This window comes from Phycodurus eques, chromosome 15, assembly GCF_024500275.1.
Source record: "Phycodurus eques isolate BA_2022a chromosome 15, UOR_Pequ_1.1, whole genome shotgun sequence".
Lineage (NCBI taxonomy): Eukaryota > Metazoa > Chordata > Actinopteri > Syngnathiformes > Syngnathidae > Phycodurus > Phycodurus eques.
Window position 1 is genome coordinate 21029446 of NC_084539.1, and position 18953 is coordinate 21048398.

The following is an 18953-nucleotide window of genomic DNA, read 5'->3' on the forward strand; positions in this document are numbered from 1 at the left end:
GACATTTTTGGTCTTACCTGTTTTCCGACAACGTTACCATTGAGGCCGATGATACGCACCTGTCCTTTACGAACCAGGGTCGGCCTGATAAGGTCTACAACAACGGTACCACGTACGTCTATGAAATTTAGCGAAGAGAAATTATATATTAAAAAAAAAAAAACGTACCATCTATCATGACAAAATGTTGCTACCAGATGAGGTGTACAACAACAGTACCTATGAAATGTTGATACCTCACATTGGTTTTAATCAGCACCACAGCTTAGTCTGCATGCAAAACCAAAATCCAAAGTGTCCAGACGCACACAGGAATCGGGTAGCAGAACTTTCCGCTTTCAAGTCAGAAAGTCGCTAACGGCTACTTTTCTCGTACGGGTTTTCGTTTAAAAGTGAGACCGGCCAGTTAGCGGTCATCTGCCACTGCTTCGTGAAGTACTTTTTGTTGAAATAAAGCCTTTTTTACACTTCATTTTTTTTCTCAGTTTGAATCATACTTACCTTTTCATTAGCAGATAAGGTGTACAATAGCGGTACCATGTATGTCTACAAAATTTGTACATTTTGTTACTCGAGTATCCCGCGCTTTGACAAAGCAAGCGGCGAATAGAATTTTAAGGGCAGAGGGGAAAAATAAATTTAAAAAAATTATACGAAAGAAATTGTGACACAGCCCAATCTTGTGAATATAAACCAAGAGAAACTGTCTTTGTATTGTATTTATTCATCTTCACTGAGATCAACATGAATACATATAATGCATATTTGAGTCACCCCAAGTGAAATAATACAACTTAAATTGACACAAGAGTTGCATCCGTGATAAATAGATGTCAAATGATGATTTTTGTCTTATAAAAAGGGGACTTTTGGTCCTTGGGAATTAAATAGCAATATAGTCTACATTTTGCCTGCAGAGGGCAGCAGAGATCCGTTGTGTTTTCTATTTGCTTTTGACACCCGAAACATGGCCTGTTTATGAATAATCAAGGGCTCGTTGGAGGAATGCTGGGAAGTAAAATGAAGCAAATTCGTGATAGCTACTCATTAACGCCCTCAAGGCTGACAACGGGATGTGTTTTTATTTTTTGTATTTTTTTTTTTATGTTTTAAACTGGAGATCACCAAGATCACCTGTCATTCACATAGGAAATGGAAATGAAATTAATTACATGGGCAAGGCTTCAAATATGAATCATCCATCCATCCATTTTCGGAGCCGTTTCTCCTCAGTAGGGTCGCGGGCGTGCTGGATCCCATCCCAGCCATCATCGGGCAGGAGGCGGGCGGGGTACACCCTGAACTGGTTGCCAGCCAATCGCAGGGCACATACAAACAAACAACCAGTGGCACTCACATTCACACCTACGGACAATTTAGAGTCTTCAATCAACCTACCACGCATGTTTTTTGGGATGTGGGAGGAAACCGGAGGAAACCCACGCAGGCACGGGGGAGAACATGCAACGGTCCTCAGAACTGTGAGGTAGACGCTCTAACCGGTCAGCCACCGCGCCGGCAAATAGAAATCATGTTTATCTTAAAACATACACCCAAAAATAATTTCCTTAGCATTCATTATCAAAAGAAGATTTCCTGATCAAAAACTATGTCGTGTTTGGAAATGTAATGTGAAATCAATATGATACCCCCCTCAAGGTGGATGCCCGCCCCATTTGTCTCCCCTTTGCACTCCACTGGAGTAGCTTTCCACAATGAGGTCAACTTAAGCCACTTGCGAGACAATACAGTAATCGGCCTGCCGCGAATGGCGAAAAACTCGGTTCAATTGACACCTCCTGATTTTAATTGGCGTCATCTTGTTAAATTAAATTAAATTATTAAAGCATTTCAGAAAGCACGTTTTTCGGCGAATAACGGCGTATTGGTTAAAAAAAAAATGAAATAAAAATCAGCGAATGAGTGAGTTCTCAAACTGGCGGGGAACACTATAACGAAAAGGTAAACACGTTTGTTTTCGTGCTCCCTCGTCCACAAGAAGCTCGGATGTCATCATGACCTCCCCGCAGACTTGCCGTGCATCGACGTCGCCGGGGGGAAAAGTGAGGCGTCTGCCTGAGGTGTTTGTTTGGCGAAATGCATGCGTTGAATTGTTGTTTACATTTGAGTTCATCCAGTGAGTCTTGATGACTTTTTGGCCAGGATGCCCCCTGCAGACTGTGCAGCGAAAATTGGAGTGAAAGGTTGACCATAAAATATGCATGTAACTGCAGGAGCTGCTGGCATAATGTGTGATTGTGCGTGTGTGCGCCCGCGCGCGTGTGTGTGCTGCGCCAAGGGAAATGTGGAGAGGCCTAAACTGAAAAAAAAAAAAAAACAGACAGAAGATTTATGCATGGGAATAACGAAGCAGCCGTAATGATTCGAATGAATATGCAAAACATGTCAAGTGCTGTTTTGCACGCTCACCAAATGATATCATAATTGAGTGAATCATATCGGAATAGGAATAAATCATGTGGTCATTGGAGTGAATCACATCGCAGTCGTAACGGAGTCGGAGTGAATCATCGCAATTGTAAGGATCGTATCTCCATGGTAGGGAATGGCGAATCGTAATCGGAATGCAGCGTATCGTAATTGGAGGAATTGTTATCGTATCGTTATTGGAATGAATCGTATCGCATCCTAGCATAATCTGGAGTGAAATCGTTTGCAGCGGAGTAGCTATAATATGTCGCGTGAATGTATCGTATCGGAATTGGAGTCAATTGGATTGCAATTGGAGTGGATCACAATGTATCATTACTGGAGTGTATCGTAACGTATCATATCATAATCTAATTGTAAGTGTATCATATCATGTTATATCGTATTGGAATGGAGTCAGTCATACCACATTTACATTGTGATTGGAGGCCGGTTCTTCTTGGAATGAACCATACCAGATGATAATTTGGAGTGAATTGTATGGCATTAGAATACCTTCATATAGCGCAATGTATAAAACCGGAATTGAAATAAATCGGATCGCGACTGGAATGAATCACATCCCGTCGTCATTGGAGTGTAACCTATCGCATTTTAATTGAGTGAATCATATTGGAATTGGAATAAATATAATCGGTGTTGGAATGAATCGTATCTTTGGAATGAATTGGCGTTGCATCATAGTTCACGTGAATCGCGTAACATTGCAATTGTATTGTAATGGAGTAAATTATATCGTCATCGTAACTGTAATTGCATCATTATCGGGACTATCGTATCCCATCGTAATTCGGAGTGAATTGTATCACTTCTTGTACATCGTGAATGCATTGACTCGTAATCGGAGTAAATCGGATCGTATTTGGAGTAGATCATATCGTAAATGAAGTCAAAATTGTATCGTTATTGGCGTAAGTTATCTCGCTGGAAGTTGCTTCACACTGCACGTGTGGCGAAGGTACGGTATCGACCTCAGTGATGGAGATGCACGTCCTCCCCGTCCTCACTGCTTGCGCATCGCCTCTAGCCGCACAACATCAACAAACCAAAACGAAAAGGGAAGGACAGTGACGCACCTTTTTTTGTTGGGAAAACATAAAATAAGGCTGTGAAAAGTTTGCCTGTAGCCCTGCAGCAAAACAAAATAAAATCAATCCAGCTACCACAACGGCTGGGAATATTGTTGCTGTGAGTTCGGCTCCAGGATATTTCTACTTCTTTTACGAGGTTTTATCTCCTTAGCAACTAGCGTCAACCCTTTAAAAAAATGACAATTAGTTTTTTTGAATATGGTACAAATACAACTTGGACTGGTTAAATTGTTAGTTTCGCAGAATGTCGCCTTTTTTCTGCACTGCCTACTCTTTTATTTCCTTTTAGTGTTAGTTGCTAGGAGACAACACTGTAGTGCCTAAAGGTTCTCAGTCCTACTTTTTATATTTTTTCATTCTTTTTTTAACAGCTAGAATGTGGATTAAAAGCACGGCATGTTTTTGCATAGGTTGATCAAATATATAACAAATAATGGGGAAAAAAGAAAGACGAGGGTCTTCAATGAACGTACAGTATGTTTTTTTTTACACATTAGTACATTTTCGTATACGTCAAAGCCAATTTAATGTCATAAAATGAACCTGTTCGCTTTAGAACAATATCTGTTGTCTTCAACTAACCTGATAATTTGTCTTTAATAAGTTTTTTTCTTAAACTTAGAGGACAATTTTAAGTGTGTCATACGTTTTTCGAAACAACAAAAAAATCGCAGCGCAAAAAAAGAGGTCTGACATGTTTAGCCAACTAAACTGAAGAGGCTAGCAAGTTAGCTCGTACACATGTGAAACCGAGTTACAAAATGCAAAGGATATGTTACCGAAGCAAGGCTTAGTTGCTCTCTGTGGAGCTTAGCTAGCTATGCTAAAGAGGTGAGCTCCTTTGCTCAGAATGCTAAGGTTTTGCAGGTTATAATGTGTGAGTAGCATAACCGTAGCATTTCGGTTCATGAGGTAAGTAGTTGTCCTCTTTAGCTTACATAGCTGGCTAAGCTTGCTAGCACCACGGATAGCAAGGAAGCCTCACATTGGTTGCATAACGTTATCATTTTATCATTTGGTATTGTGTGGGTAGTAGCCTATAATTTTCACCTTTTTGTTAATGCGCTAAGTAGCTAGCTTCATTTGCTTAGTCAGTTCAGTTAGTACCAATAATCGTAACTAGGCCTCGTAGAAGTCCCATAATGCTCGCAATTTGGCACTAGGTTTCGTGTAAGAACCATAACAATCGAATTTTTGTTCATCAGCTGAGCAGCTAGCCTCTTTAGCTTAGCTCGGCCTCACGTTAGTACCATATCAGCATTCTGTAATCAGACCTCACCTGATTAACATACCGTTAGCATTGTTAAGTAACAAGCTAAGTAGCTAGCCTTGTTATGTTAGCTGAGTAAGCCGCCTAACACCAACGATAGTAAGTTAGTAGCGTAACATTTCTCAGAAGCTAAATTGCTAGCCTGTGGTAAGCTAACGACATCAACAACATCCATCATGGGTCATCCCGATGGGATCTCTGAGGAGCAGAACCTTCATCTCCGGGGAAGGACATAGTTGCCTCGCTTGTGTTTTGGGATTGGCCGCCAGGGACAAAAGAAGTCTGGCAGTGATCCAGTGGCCATTTATTTATTTTATTTCTTTTCATTTCTGCTAACAATATGAATCGGGACTTTGGGAATAAGTTCAGGTGTCGTGTAAAATCTTCAGAGGATTGGAGAACAAACTCGCAGAGGAGGAAAAAAAGAGACCACCCTCTCCGGGCAGAGCAGCTGGACTACAAACAGCTAACATGTTTTTGTAAACAGCAAAGACAATGTTGGAATTTCACCGATCGTAACGTATGCGTTTTCTTTTCACTTTAAATAATCTTCAACTATCCAAATGTACTTGTTTTTTTTTTTTTTTAATGAATAATCATTCAGCTAATGTCCGTTTTTTGACGGGCGCATTGTCACTGGTCTTGGCCGGTGTGGCAACAGACAATGCGAGCGGGTACCCTGATGAAATACAAAATGAGCTGACGATAGCCGCTGGCGAATTAGATACCTCACGTATCATTCCCCGGCGCTCTGACTCCGCTTTTTGTGAACTAGCTCATCTCTGTTCGCTGCCGTGTTGTAAGTGTAAGCAAAAGTAAACTAAATGCGACGAGAGACAAGGCCGCGCGATTCCGTGCGTCTTAACATCACCACTCGCTAAATTATGGATGCTAGGAGCGCAGCCGGCGCGCACGTCGCTTCGCGTTTGCGCTAACAAGCCAAGTCTTTCACCGGCCAAACGGAGGCAGAGATGTCAAACACGGAGACGTTTAACCAGGCTTCAACTGTCGTCGGCGGTGGGAAGTAACAAGGTGCAAATACGGGTGGTACCTCGACTTACGACATGAATTCGTTCCGTGAACAAGAGTACTTTGTGCACCATAAGAAATTGTCAACGGCAGTTTAATGTTATCGAAGTTATCATAATTGGCACCGGAACACAAATACTTGATTTTGGACTGTTTGGCCTCGTTATGAAAACAAAAGTAACACATTGTTGCTGCCCCTGTAGTGTAGAAGCTCGTGAACAAAAGCAAACTGCAATCATAAAAACAGTCATGTATTATTCAGAGCTTATGCAAATAGTACACAAGCTGTGGCGGAGTTTGTTGAGGAAGAGGAGAACATCGGCAAACCTTCAAGCCACACATGCTCTTTTTATTATTATTATTATTATTATTATTACCATACCACAACTGTTCATCTTCAAAAAACAATTCAAAGAGTTTTCAATGACTTCTATTGCAAATGTGCTCTTACAATGTTACATCATTTAAAAAAGCCGGAAAGGTTTCAGGTCGTTCCTTGTCGCTGGCGCCTAAGCGAGTACAAGTGAAGTTTGCGGCCAACCGCCGTGTGGCCAATAGCTAAAAATAAAACGGGACTGGATGCGCATTACAAAGACCACCAAGCTGCCAAGAAACAAACTCTCCGACCACGAAGGTAAAACTTTTAAGAGGACAACACGCTTAACAATAACAACAAACAATCACCAGAAAGCAAGGTCACTGACCTTGAGCACCGGTGCATCTGCGTTTTGGTATAAGTGAATGTTATTTATCATCTTTCAAGAAAAATGTATAGATTTGACGGATGTTTAGACTTAGACCACTATTGCGCTAAATGTTTTGCCTGGGATCCAAGCTGTGAAATTGAAGACGATGACAGTACCTCATTTGTGGAGAAAACGGAGTCGTTCGATTGTGGTTGTTTTGTGGCAAATGTTATCTCTCGACATTTTGAGTGAGTTTCATGGTGTACTGCTCACTGGGCACTTCAAATAAAGCCGTTTCAGCTAACCTTTGCTCAAGAAAACTTAGGAAGTGCTTAGATAACAATAATGTTGCACCTTTTAATGAGACTGGTGTCTTTCTTTTCCCCGCTCGGTGCTTTTTGTTTTTATTAACCTCTGGTTTTGCTTCCCCCCCCCCCTCCCAGTCTGGTCGGGAGGGTAGATTGGCGGAAAATTGCAGTGACTGGCTGCCTTTGTGCTGGAAAAGTACATTTGTAGAACCTCAAAAGGTGAAACATCCAAAACAATTTGATTGTCAGTGACCTCAACGTGTTTTTGCAAACATCAAAAACAATCCAGTTGTCAGAAACAACATCAACAGCAATGTAGTCTTCAAGGAGTAGAGCTTATGTCCTCTATGTGTAAAGATTTAATAGGTGTGTAGCTTAACAAAAAAAGAATGGGGGAGTTTTTGAGGGGGGTGGGGGGGGGGGGGGGGGGGAGCAATTTTGGGGGGGGGGAAAGTAGAATTTTCTGGTTAACATTTTTTGGGAGAGAAAAAAGCTGAATTTTATTATTCAGGAAAAAAATGTTAAAAGTTAAAAAAAAAGTATCTTTGCAGTGAATCATTTTTTTTCCAGTAAAATGTCACATTTTACCAACAATAAAACCGATTTTGTTTGGTTCTTTGTTTTTTTTTTTTAATAAAGAAGAAGCTTTTTCTACCTTTAAAAGGGTCTTATTTCTACTGAGAATTTAAAATATATTTTAGGATATATATATATATTACTTCAAGCAAATAGTCAAATTTTACCCACAAATACATTTTTTAAAGAATGATTTTCTTTTTTGACTTAAAAAAAAAAAAGATTATTCACTGGAAAAAAAATATACAATAGTTGATGACTTTTAAGGAGAAGTCCGTCATAATTATTTTCATAGATGAGCTTTACATATACGCACACAATGCACGCCAAGCTTATTATCTCTTCGGAGTTGTCCCATTTTCACGTCTCCAGCAGCAACAAGAGACGAAGAAGTAAACATCGTTGTGAAGTCTCTCCTGGAGAAGAAAAAAAACAAGGCAGGGGGGATTGTGACCCAGATTTATTTCTTCATTGTCGGTAGGCGCTAATTCGCCTTCTCGCTAGCGCACCGCCGCTAACATCCATCTTAACGCCGGCGAGCCAAGAAAATAAATAAAACAGAATAGATTTTGTATCGACGCCGACAGCACCAAAGGTCGCCAATGGCGTCCTTTTGCAGAAAAAAAAAATATCATTCAATTCAAGTATTTCATCAAATTCCACCAGAGATCTACAGCGAATATAAAAAGTCTGCACATCCCTGTTTCAATGCCAGGTTTTTGTAAGCATTTCTAAAGTTTTTCCATCATTATTTTGACCTATAACTTCTACGATTAAATTGGGGGGGAAAAAAGACAACAACTGTGATAATATGAATGCAAAGGTGTACACACCCTCCAGTAACTCGGGATGTGGCTGTGTTCACAATTAACCAATCACGTTCAAGCGCATTATAAATGGGAGTCAGCACACATTTGTTACCATTTAGAGTGCCTCTGATTAACCCCAAATGAAGTTCAGATGTTCTAGTAGGATTATCATGACATTTTTTTTGCTGTCTAGCAGAAACCTGAAAGTTGATATCACAAAAACCTGGCATTTGAAGAGGAGTGTGTAGACTTTTTATATCCACTGTGTAAACATGACAATAGCTTTCCATGATGAACGCATTATAATCATCCAAGTTTTTGCCGCACTTCCTTCGCTCGTTGCAAAGCCAAGTTAATGGCCACGCGGCGATGTAATTTTACGGAAATTGATGAGAAAAAGGAAAACAAATATATATTTTTTAAACTAATTAAAACACACTTTGCAAAGTATTTCTAAGTATTTCTTTTTTTAAAATTGTTCGCAAACCAAAGCAATATTATCCATAGGAAATAATGTAAATTCAATTAATCTGTTCCAGACTCCAAAAACTATTTATAGAAAATATATTTTCTCGAGAATAACTGTAGTTTAGCATACGGAAAACAATGTAATATATATATATATATATATATATATATATATATATATATATATATATATATATATAACCAACAAAACGGCTCAATGAACATTAAACATCACTTTCATTTTACATGTCAAATACAAAATGGAAGGACTTTATTTCATTTTATGATATTTGAAGCCCTTCACAATAAAAGCCATAATGCACTTACTGTGAAACTATCAATCCTTTGTTGATATTTGTCCTCTTTTTGGTGCCTTCAAGTGACGTGCTTATGTGATTAATTTTGCGGGGGGTGGGGGACTAGCAGCTCGGGACAATAAACCCTTTGCTGCCTTTCAGTGTGTTGAATAATCATGAAAAACTTGATATTTATATTTGGGGAGCGTGGTGAGACTTTCGCAGATTTGTTTTCTGCGTGTCACTGTGTGCGAGTGTGCGGTGACAACAAGAGGAGCTCGAGGGAGCGCATCCCAAAATACGGTCGACCTCCCACAATCGGGAGAGCGTTACCTTGAGGCGCTGCTAAATGGAGCGCCGCTTTTATCCGCCGTCATCCACAGCTCAACTTTTATTATTAGATGTTGGCGGCTGGGGGGAATAGAGCTGCTTGCTTTCGCATGTGCACTCCCTCTGAATTTTTTTAATGTTTTAAATTTTTTTTTGTTTACACCACGTGTCAAAAACGTGACGATTACCTGAATGACACACCAAATTTAGATTAGCGTTTAGCTCCTCTAAAGCAGTGGTCCCCAACCAGTGTGCCGTGGCATGTAAGTGTGCCGTGAGAACTCTTCAGTTGTACTGCGGGAAATGATCACATTTCACTTCATTGGTCAGAAAATTATTCTTTACAAGAAAAAACTAATAATCGATCTTTGCTCTTCTATCCATTCCAGCGATGTAGAGTGACAGACAGAGCAAATAAATACTTTTCTATTAGATCGCAGAAAATACATAATTGACAGGTGTATCCATTTTTTTGTAACGTTTTAGTTTGTAGGTGTGCCGTGAGATTTTTCAAATATGAAATATGTGCCTTGGCCCAATAAAGGTTGACTATCACTGGTGTGAATGCCGCAATTTGTTCTTAATATGAAATATATGCTTTTACTTTGAACATTGTCACACCGGAAGTCGACTTGCTACCGTATCTCCGTGAACTTGACGGCGAGTATCGTCACATAACTTGCGTGTAAATTACTTTTCTACGGGCTACAGCTGCGTGAATGTACATTATTAAGAAGTTTGTTGAACATCACATTTTTTTTTCTTCTTCACTGTTACCATTACTTGAGATGACTGCCGTTGGTTGCGAAGCAAACTAAAGGGGTGAGTGTTGCTTTGCATTCTCTGTCACGATTAGCTTAAGTGCTAATTAAACAACGCTAGCGACCTGAAAATAGTAGGAAGTTATGTTAAATAAGTGGGGGAAGTGTGTGTTAGCTTCTAGAATGTTCGTCAGCAAACTAATTAAAAATAAAGTAAAAATAAATGAACAAAATACGTACATATTTAGAGACCAAGTAATATTTTCAAGAAAATAATTCTTGTTTTCTTTGAGAATAAAAATCCTCTTTTTCAAGTCAGTCATATATTTTTCAAGAATAATGCTGGATTCCCCCCCCTCCCCCTCCCTTAAAAAAATATTATTTTGTAAAAAAAAAAAAGAGGCAATCTTGTAAGATGAAGACGTGCCCACGATGGCAATAGCTAAATTGCTTTTTTTCCCCTTTCATTTTCTTTGCCATTGTGTGTTTTCGTGTTGTGGTTGGGCTCCATCGTGCGGCATCGAATAGTTGTTTTCGCTGGAGTCGTTACTGACCCACTGCAGTTCTGAGATAACACAGACGTAAACTTGTCTTGCTTCTTTTAAAAGTTTTGTTTTAATTCAGTGAAGAATAAAAGAAAGCGCGCACAGAGAGACTCGCTATAATTGCAGTCAGCATTATTGCACTCATTTAAACCTCTCCTCCATAATTAAAAAAGCATTGTAGAACAATATGGAATGCATATAGCGTAATCAATACAGGAAGCCCTGGATTTACGAACGAGTTCCGTTCCTACGCTGGCGACGTAACACGATTTTCCGCTGAAAGAGTATGAGTTATTTTTCTTGGAAAAATATCTGATATTCATTTTCCACCCTGAAAAAAATGCAGATTGTTTTATAAAAATGTTTTAAAAATTATGCAATAATATCAAATACTACCTAACCCTACACACATTGGAGATAATTGGATAAAAATAAAATTTATTTGATTAAATAATTGGTCAGTGAATTGACTGACAATAATATAATTCAACATAATAGTGAACTAAACAGTTTTACAAGAGTTTAATTAAAATCACAACGATTACAATGACACAAATAAGCAATCATTATTTTATTACTGAAATAAACCATTTTAAATATCATAGATTTTTTTTCATTTACTAAATATTCAACTAATTATATTATCTGACATAACTAAAATTTAAACGTGAGCAAGAATTATTATTGTATGAACACTTACATTTATATTTCTTAAATAATTGGATTATATTTCAATTAACTATACATAATAAAATAAAAATTATGCTGAAAATAATTGTATAAATTATGAATACAAATACAATGAATAATTGATGATAAAATAAATAATGCAATAATACAATTAAAATAAGTAGCCCGTCTGTCCAATTTCTGAACGTAATGCGGCTGTGATGATGTGGTGCAGCGCGTCCATGTTGAAAATCCGGTGGGCTTTCACTCCAGATTGTCATTTCCACGTGTGAAGACGCTCCCGTTCTCCCGGGAGGCAACCAAGCTCAGAAATAACACAATGCATCTTATTTTTTCATTTTATTTTTTTCCCCTTTTCGCACTCGCTGCTAAGTGCAAATGCACAGTCGCGAGCAAGCGGTCGTATTTTTGGACGTGCCGACATCTCTGAAGATAGCATCGCACCTTTTACGACAGGTGAGCGCTACGTGTCGCGGCATCCAGACACACCGACGCCACACCGCTGCGCAACTGTGATCCATATATTTATTTATTTTTCAATTTAAAAAAAAAAGGAAAATAATTATTGTCAAAACCCTAATTCCAATGAAGTTGGGATATTGTGAATAACTTAATTAAAAATAGAATACAATAATTTACAAATCATTTTCAACCTATATTTAATCGAAATGTGGATTGGTCAGACCACAGCACACTTTTCCACTTTGCGTCATTCCATCTCAGGTGAACTCGGGCCCAGAGAAGCTAGCTGGCGGCGTTTTTGGTTGTTGTTACTATATGGCTTTCGCATTGCATGGTAGAGTTTTAATTTGCATTTGTAGATGTAGTGACCAACTGTATTAACTGACAATGATTTTCTGAAGTGTTCCTGAGTCCACATGACAATATCCTACACAATGATATTTTTAATGCAGTGCTGCCTGAGGGGTCGAAGGTCATTCAATGTTGGTTTTCGGCCTTGCCGCTTACGTGGAGAGATTTCACCAGATTCTCTGACTCTTTTAATGATATTATGGACCGTAGATGATGAAATCCCGAAACTCCTTGCAAATTATACATTGAGAAACATTGTTCTTAACCTGTTGCATTATTTGCTCATGCAGTTGTTGACAAAGTGGTGAACCTCACCTCATCTTTGCTTGTGAAGAACTGAGCTTTTCGGGGATGCCCCGTTTATACTCAATCATGACACTCACCTGTTTCCAATTCATTTAACCTGTCGAATGTTCCAAACAGGTTTTTTTTTTTTTTTTTTTTTTAAGCGTTCCTCAGCTTTTCCAGTATTTGTTGCCCCTGCCCGAAGATAGCTGGAATAGGCTCCAGCAGGCCGCGACCCTAGTGAGGATAAGCGGTAAAGAAAGTGGATGGATGTCCCAGCTTTCTTGGACCGTGTTCTTCTGATCCTTTCGGCTTGTCCTGTTAGGGGTCGCCACAGCGTGTCATCCTTTTCCATGTAAAAGATAATCACCCCAGATGGGACTCGAACCCACAATCCCTGGCTTAGGAGGCCAGTGCCTTATCCATTAGGCCACTGGGGCACGTTGCAAACTGAGAGTATTTAAAAAAATAAATAAATTATATGCACCAATTCATTGGAGTGAATACAAACACAATAACACACTAACATCTACATTAACGACTCTAAATTGCCCGTAGGCATGACTGTGAGTGCGAATGGTTGTTTGTTTCTGTGTGCCCTGCGATTGGCTGGCAACCAGTTCAGGGTGTACCCCGCCTCCTGCCCGATGACAGCTGGGATAAACTCCAGCACGCCTGCGACCCTAGTGAAGAGAAGCGGCTCAGAAAATGGATGGATGGATTGATGGATATACATTAACATACTGCCATATATGTTAACATGCTAATATGCTACATGCTAGCCTCCTATCAAACACTAACATATATGTTACATGTTACCCTCATGCCTAACTAAGAGCCATTTGCCGAGCAGCCTGAGACAGACGGAGGGCCAGAGGAGGACAGATGGCCGCCACCGCCACGGTCCATATGGACCCGCCGCAGCGTGTGTGGCTAAACGCACGCACACGAACGGCCAATCAGCAAAGCCTCTCCTGACGCCGCGTGTTTGCTTATTGACTTGCTGTTCCACATCACCAAACTCACGCATGTGTCGTGTTCCACGTCAAACTGACCAAAAACACGAGTGTCTGGAACTGGCAAGTCACTGGCATAAGTAGGTGCTACAAATAGTACCTGGCATGTGCCAACTCACTATTAATGTATTTCCACTGGCACTAGAAATACTGTTTCTCGTACTATTCCTAGTGCTGTGTCTAGTACTGCTTTCGTAGTGGTTCAAGCATTGCTTGTACCGTTACTGGTACTATGTGTGGTACTGCTTGTAGTACCGTTTCCTGTACTAATTTGACAAATATGTCCAGTATTTTTTCTTGTACACGTTCTATTACTATATTAGCAGTTACATATATGGTGTGGTATGGCTAGTATTATTTCAAATGAAATGTTCCAGCATGCTAGTTTGCATACAGCTTCATTTGAATAAATATGTTGATGAAGTGATGGTTGGGGGGCTTTAAGTGGTGCATTTGCGCACGTAGCCACAAGCTAATGGCTAATTTCCATTATTACACGCTAACTCATGTACTTCGCCCCGCGGCTAATGAGCTCCCGACGGACGTGGACATTAAGATGCGAGGCTGGCGCTTTAGCACGTGTGTCGGCGTCGTCTCTGTTCGCTCTTCGGGATTCATTTTGATGCACTTACGCACAATGAGCTACCTCCACATCTGGGTCACTTTGCCTTCTCATTAATTATTCATGAGGCTATTTTTAGACACGCGCACTTCTTCTGTGGTTTTGGTTTTTGTACGCAAGGCATCTTCATCAGTCGATCCTCCAGGAGCAGAAAAACATCATGAATGTGCTGAGCTAGCGGATGATTTCCGATCCAGGATGCACAGATAATTAAATCCACGGCAGAGGTCCCTAGCTAGCGTGGTGGTTCTCAAGCTAACCTGTGCACAAATTTGCTCCACGTATAATAACGAGACAGATGGTTGACGCTAAATTATGGAAAGCTGGCAGCAAAGTTTCACAAATCATATAAAACATTTTAAAGTCTGTCCCCGATGCTAGTTTACCTTGCTTACACAAAATTTGCAAGAAGCCATGCCGGAAACTACACAGGATTGAACTGACCATTTTAGGACTATTTTAGCCATTTTCATGGGTCCTGCAAAGAAGAACTTATCCACAGTCCCTGAAGCCAGTTTCACTTAACGACATGATATTTGGTAGACATGTCTAACGCGAGTAGACCCACAAAAAAGTCTCAAGAAGTCATGCCTGAAAATCAGCCAATCTTTGTTTGAAGCGACCATTTTAGGGATATTTGGTCCATTTCCGGGGGTCTTCTAAAGACAAAATTGTTATTGGCCCCCAAGGCCAGTTTCACTTAAGAACAGTTTATCTGGTAGCCATGTCTATTATAAGTAGACCCACAAAAAAGTCTCTAGGAGCCATGCCAAATACACTCAGGAAGTTTGGCATTTTGGTTTGAAGGGAGACTTTCATAATATTTCTTTGGACATTTTCAGGTTATCCTTCAAAGACACTCTTCCTCTGGACTTTTCTGGTTGGTACCAAATTTGAACCAGCTATACTGGACAAATGGGTGACGCTAAATTGTGAAGAATTTTAGATTTCGCCATTGAGTGTGGCTGGTGCATGGCAACAAAGTTTGATGTCTCGCAATCTTAGCGTAGCTGGGCCTGAAGAATGTTTAGTGGCCAAAAAGTTCCCGACGATATGCAAGACTTTATCTCAAAGATCCAGCCTTCACGGAGGGTGAGGGCGTACTGCTGAACTATTTCCTGGAAACGGTCAGGATTACTAACGACGAGCTAACGACAAGGCTCGCAATGCTCTGTCGACACTAAGACCTAAAGACTCCATTTAGATGAGAACACTGTGGCTCAAGGTTCTCGTGCGGAGGTGTGATAGTGCTTAATATTACCATAACTTCCACTGTGAAATCATAATCTCTTATTTAAATTAAATGTGATTTCATTCGGTTCGGAGATGGATAAATCGGCCTTCTGCGACGTCAAACAGCCAGACGAGACAAAATGGCGTGACGTAGGACAAGGCTCGTCCTTTAACGTCCGTGAAGGATCTTCATTCAGAAGTTGCGTGTAGTGCTGTGCCAGCGACACATTTGTCATCTTTTTGTTCCCCACTGAAACCCACACAAAAAGTAAAATATGAACTGTAGATTTACATCCTATTACCCCGCCAACATATTTTGGCAGATCAGCGCTTTTCTTCTGGACCAATGGGATGAAAGGAATCTTAAAGGACATCAATTCATCTCCTGAGCGAGGGATTGATGGCAATCACGTTCCTCGATGCTTCTCTCGACCTGAGAATCCCGAAGTAGATTTATGGGTTTAACCCCGGTACTGAACCTCCTGAACCCTCCGACACGATGCTAGCGGTGGTGGTGCGATACGGCTAGATTCAGTATCAGGCTGATACCAAGCAAATAAATAGCAAATACAATCTCAGATACCAATATCGATCATCAAATTTCTGAATCTGGATGAATCAATTAATTTTCATGTCCTTTAAAGGTCTAGTATTTGGGATGTAAAATTGTCTCCATGGTGCCTCAGTAAACGTGAAATATGAATTAAAATCGTCCACGCATTCCTGACTTCCAGATGTTTTTCTACAGAGAGGCCTGAAATCAGGTCATTTGAATTTCTCAAGCTTATCTACATCACTAGCGAAGATCTCCTCCGCCTTCCCTTTCCGCTCCCGAGCCAGCGCTGTCAACATAAGAAATATGTGTGCTCACCCAATGGGTTCTCTTCACGGAGGCACCCAATCAGAGGGAAGGGGGCGGTCTTAGCCAAATATGGACAAAACGGATACAAAACTGGGTCAAACAGAAGTAGCTGTCAGGGGGGCCTTTTCTGGACACTACTATGACAAAACCAAGGTGTTTTTTTTTAAATTAAATTAACACTTTTATACAGAGAATATACCTCTATGGAGGTCTCACTAGCCAAATCATGGGATCTTAAAGTGTTTGGGGTAATTTTGTTTTGGATTATTATCTAGTTGAAACCCAGGTATCCATCCATTGCCAAGGAAATACAAGTCCAGCATTGCCGATTAAGGTCCAGCATCTCCAATAACAACAGAGAAACTCATTAAGAAAAGTGCGAAATCTGAAGAAATTTTAATAACCTGACAATACTTTTTACTAATTATGGCAGATGCATCATCAAATTGGTGAATCTGAAGTCATTTCTATGGCTTTTAACTCTTAGGGTGATTTCTCCTTTTGATTAATAATTTGTTCAAACCAAGGTATTGATAAAATAGCAGTACCACTATAGTACTGATGCCAAAACAGATACCACTCACCAAATTGCTGCATCTAAATACATTTTCATGGCTTTTAAGTGTTTTAGGGTTTTTGGAATAATCATTTGTTTAAACCCGGGTATCGCTGATGCAAATATCGATAACTTTTGCAGTTGTGACGCAGTCATTCAAATCCCTCAAAAATTAACAAGCATGCAGAGTAACATCTTGTGAGCTAGTCAACCAAAATCCTGATGTTACGCTCCTTACGTGAGGTCTAATTATGATCCATGCTGCTAGCAAGCGCTAACATGGCTAGCTACAGTACGTGTTCCGAGTTGCTACACTTGAATAGGCTGGCCTATTGCTTTTTATCGTAAAAAAAACAAAAAATGAGAGCGTGATAGAAAGTATTTCCGAGACCAGTGAACAACTTTTCGTGACCACACTAAAGACTCTCTCTGATGTCGGGTATTGGACTTTTCCAATGAAATGATGTTCCTCACGGGGCTAAACTTGACCTTCTGCAAATCTAAGCCGGACCGACTGGAAGTCAAAGTGATGTATCATCTTCACGTCACTTTGATGAAGGACACTGACCTTTTAAGACAAGAATGAATCGCACGAGAACTTGCCATTCCAGACAAAGCAGAGGAAAGTGTCCGAAAATCAACGCAAGTACGTGAAAAACTCCACACAGGAAGGCAGCAGCCGAGATTCAAACCCCTCAGAATTGTGGGGCAGACTTGCTAACCATTTGCACTTACCACTTCCCTGCATAATGTCTCCTTAAAAATCACTCTTGAATTCCAAGCTGTATACTAAAAAATGAGTTGGATTTCAATATCTGGCATCATAATTGCGAAGAGTTCCGCATCTCGCTACCCGAGTCTGTGTCAAAGCGCCAGATCGTATATCTATCATTTCAGGAACTCCGAAGCCGACAGCCGCTCCCCTGGGGCCTTCGCGTACAAAAACACAAACATAAACAGATCATTTTCTCAGCGGCGTCTCATTTTAGTATTTAATCACACCGCAACAGCACTTTTCACGGCGAATGCAGCATTTCTCTGCACCACGGATCGGTTTCACATAAAGAATATTCTGGACAGAGTGGCGTAGAATCAAATAAAACAAATGATTAAATATACAACTGCGCATTGCACTGGATGTTGTTGTAATTTGTGCAAGCCCACCTTGGGGTAGTGAGATAATGACACGCCACATTTGTTACTTAGGTCCAATCTACTCTGTAACTTTTTACAGACCAAAACAGAATATTTTTTGTTCAATCTCTCTGTGCAGTTCAGTGCCAAAAGGCCCACGGACTTTTTGTAAAAAAAATATAGATGCCAGAAAACGTCCGGCTCAAAAATATTTTGGTGAGCTGATATTTAAATAATGACAACAACTCATTGTGTTTGGGATTTCTATTAACCCCAGCAGCAGAAAACAAAACAGAACAAAAAAACGCGATCATAGCCTTCCTAGTTAGATCATGTGGAAATTGACCATCCACCATAGCAAAAAGCCTGCTCGAACATCTGAACAGAGGGTGTGCACACTTGTGCAACCACATAATCTCAGTCGTTGATTTTTACTTACTCTCGCAAAAAGATTTTTCAAATGAGTTGTACAGGTTATAGCTCACATTAAAGATGGAATTTATTTATTTTTTTAATCCTGGTGTCATTTTTACATCATAAAATTTTACATTTTGGCAGAGGTGTGTAGACCTTTTATGTGCACTGTACAGTATTGTTGTGACATCATAGTGAATTATCCTTTTGTAATTGTCGTAAAACATCGTACTGTGATATTTATATCCCGACTGATATGAGATAGCATCCCCCCCAAACCGTTCATTGACAAGATTTACAGTAATACCTGCCAGCCCCCCTGTTAAATTCAAACAAATGGCTCTCGCTCGGAATAAACGCATCAATTTGATCAATCTTTGTCATCAATTACTTGTTCCCCCCCCCACCCCCACCCCCTCATTCTGTGCTTAAAAGGAGCAAGGGATCATGGGAATGTTGCTTAAATCCACAAAAATACAAATCGTTCCCTGACGCTAAGAGCGAAAAAAAAAAGGTTTGTTTGCCTACAAATACCACAAGATGGCGCCAAAGTACTACTTTTCTGTTAGCCTGGCCTTATTTTTGGAGTAGCACATTACGAATAGGCGGGAGAAGACTGTATACAAAGAATGAGTTTGTCATTGAAGCAGCCAAAATGACCTTAAAATGCCACCCACCAAATCTTGTCTCATAATTCTCTACCGTGGT

General features: G+C 40.1%; 1 non-coding gene across 1 annotated transcript; it reads right to left on the minus strand.

Moving 5' to 3' along the window:
- Positions 1–12775: 12775 nt before the first annotated feature.
- Positions 12776–12848, minus strand: trnar-ccu (transfer RNA arginine (anticodon CCU)). The gene has a single exon. It is a non-coding gene; the product is annotated as a tRNA-Arg (tRNA).
- Between the last annotated feature and the right edge of the window lie 6105 nt (positions 12849–18953).